Source organism: Amaranthus tricolor, chromosome 8 (assembly GCF_026212465.1).
Source record: "Amaranthus tricolor cultivar Red isolate AtriRed21 chromosome 8, ASM2621246v1, whole genome shotgun sequence".
NCBI lineage: Eukaryota > Viridiplantae > Streptophyta > Magnoliopsida > Caryophyllales > Amaranthaceae > Amaranthus > Amaranthus tricolor.
Window position 1 is genome coordinate 5,740,253 of NC_080054.1, and position 2,998 is coordinate 5,743,250.

Sequence of the window (2,998 nt, forward strand, 5' to 3'; positions counted from 1 at the left end):
TTCTACTAAAAGAGACAAAGGACGTAAATGGGACTCCAACTGGATGGACAACAACAGATATAAGAAAAACAGATTTAGAAAATATAAAAGCCAACATTTCAAACTGACAAACAAACAATTGCACGAAATCGAGAGTTTTACAGATATAATAAATCATTACTATATAAGATTGTTCGCGTATGACGCCAGATTGACTGTCCATTTACAAGTCCCGAATTATATGGTGTGTGTTCAGCCTCCATCAAGCAATTTGAAAGCTAGGCAACTAGCTACCTTTCCTACACTAGGCAACTAGCTAGGCAACTAGATTGGCTGATTCGGGCAATGTGTGATTTAGCATTCCTGTAGCAAAAATTTCGTCATCAAAATATTGAGATGTATATGTATCTTTATAGTAGTTGTAGTTGAATGTTGGAAATTTAATCAGTAAGGCACATACTTGATAGAAATGAAAATTAAAAAGGTACCCAATAGACTAAATTGCAGTTCCCGTTGAATGATGGAACTTTAATCAGTAAGGTACCCAATCCAATAGACTAATTATACATTGAAATGCTGCAAAACTAATTAATTTCACATTGAAATGCTGCAAAAATAACACAGGTAACTGGTTGGAATAAACATATCTTCGACGCACAGGAATAACACAGGTAACTGGTTGGACTAATCATAAACCCAATAGCAGAAATGACATGAAATTGAAAAACGCAATTCACATAAACACAAGCATAAAAAATCAAAATCCAATTCATTTATCCACAATACAAGCACAATCCAATTCTTTGAAAAATAAGAGAAATGAAAGAACACGTGAAGAGGAAAAGAACGTACAGAACAAAGAAACTGAAAACTAAAGAAGAAAGAAAGAGTAATAAACAACCGGTTCTGGAAATTTGTCATCATCAATTGCCATTCGATTAACCTAAACCACAATCCATCAATTAAGGTAGAATTAAGAAACTAATATGGAAGAATTTGAGTTCTTTAAGCAATTCGATTATCCTGAAGTACCGTTCGTTAAACCTAAAGAAACCATACCTCATTTTGAGGGAGATGTGCAGCTTTCGCAGGATCGGGAAGCCAAGAATGAGCGTCATCGATTGTTGGCCGCAGAATTAGGATGGGAAGGACACTTTCAATCCATTAACATGATTTTACTACTGTGAGGAGATGTACAGTTGAGGATTGCAGTAGACATGAGGAAATGGAGGCGAAGAGTCGAGCTTTAATTTGCCTTATCCCGCTTAAGAGCGAATTTTTTGCTCTAATTTACCAATCTAGCTTTCACTAAAATTCTAAATTTAAATTAGGCTTTTCAACGCTTACTAAAGTATAATTTTTTGACAAATAAATGTGTCAAAACAAAATGTCTAAACGCTCCTTTTTATTTCAACACTTTTCATTGTCCGAAAGAAAATGTCTAAAAACACATTGTTTTATTGTAGTGATAATATTAGCATGTTATTATATCCGTAACCTTATAAGGCAACAAATAAATTATGAGCTACTTGAGAAAGAGTTGGAGGAATACATGAGATCCTTACAACCAAATGATAATATTGATTCAATTGAAACATCGCTACAATGGAGTAAATAGAGAAATAAAGTAGCTCAAAATATGTTAAACAATTAAAAAACTAAAAGACATGACGTGTGATGTTAGGATTTTAGGCTTACACTATGGCTTAAAAAACATGTTGAAGTAAACCTTTTGTTTTAAGACTTGATGAAATCTAAGGGCCAGCCCTGCATTTCAATGAGATTATATCCCTTATTCAACCATTATTTCTTGTTTTTTATTTAAAAATAATTTAAAGTAAATATATTTACTTTAAAGATTTATTTTTACAATAATATATAAAGTAAATATGAAGTGAGGCTCGAGATAAAATGTAAAATGAGGAAGCATTATATGAATCTAAAAATAGAAATTGAACAAAATTAATGAAAATCTAATGACATTATCTAAAAATTGATGTTTTAGTAAGACGCTTGACAATAATAAAGTTGTGAACATCTCATCCTTAAATCGAGAGCCTCTTCACATTGGAAGAATAGAAAGTTCTTGTACATGATTACATAATTTTATATTTATATCTATATCTATACATTATAAAAAGCATGTAACATTTTATTACCATTTATTTGGTAGATAATGAATAGTGAACTTATTATGCACTTGTTTTTTATAAAACATAAAAATATATTTTATTTATTTTTTTTATTGATGTATAATTTATAAATCCCTCATTTTGTATCTTTCAATATGATTCATTTTCTACTTTGAGATATCTATATATATGATTTTACAATGTTTTTTTTTTGCTTTCTTTATTTTTTATTTTTAGTTTTTCAAATTTATTTTATTTAAGATGGAAGTATAATTTAAACTATTCTCATTTCGTGTATTTTAATATGATGCATTTTCTAATTTGAATTATCGTCAAGATTTTGCTACATTTTTGTTGATAAAAAACTCTCCATCACTTTGTTTGATTTTTACTCTCATATTTATTTTATCTTTTTGATGTCATTTATATTATTTAAAAAATTTTGTCTCTTTATCCCATAATTTCGACATCCAAACAAAATTAAAATAGTTGGCATAAATGTAATAATTTTATGAGGACAAACCAATTAGAAGTTAGTAAAAGTTTAATTTAAATTTTATACTAGTTGAGTCAAAGTTATGATTAGTTAAGTTTCAAATTAGTATAAATATTAATGAATAATGATGGGAGGCAAAAAAATTAAGGAAAAAGTTTGATAAATTCAAATGTTATTTCAAGTGAAAAATCTAAATAAAATAGGTTCCAATGGGTTGGCTTAACTTTTAAATAAAATTTCATAGCTACATTATAAAATAAATTCAATTAAGAGAAAATTATAATAAACTACCTATTTTATACCCCTCTTTGCAAAAACTACCTTATCTAAAATTTTTTGCAAAAAACTACCTTATATAATACATTTCTTTGCAAAATACTACCTTATAACG

The 2,998-nt window shown here is 28.5% G+C and overlaps 1 long non-coding RNA gene across 4 annotated transcripts in view; it reads right to left on the reverse strand.

The window, feature by feature from the left end:
- The window catches only part of LOC130820185 (uncharacterized), a 2,648-nt gene extending 1,358 nt beyond the window's left edge, over positions 1-1,290 (reverse strand). Inside the window, exons 1-2 of one of the 4 annotated variants that reach the window (XR_009045125.1) lie at positions 1,039-1,290; positions 1-922 (exon numbers count right to left, since the gene is read on the reverse strand). The exon at positions 1-922 is cut by the window's left edge and continues 234 nt beyond it. This is a non-coding gene — a long non-coding RNA (uncharacterized LOC130820185). The other 3 variants (XR_009045126.1, XR_009045124.1, XR_009045123.1) reach the window with 3 other exon arrangements.
- Between the last annotated feature and the right edge of the window lie 1,708 nt (positions 1,291-2,998).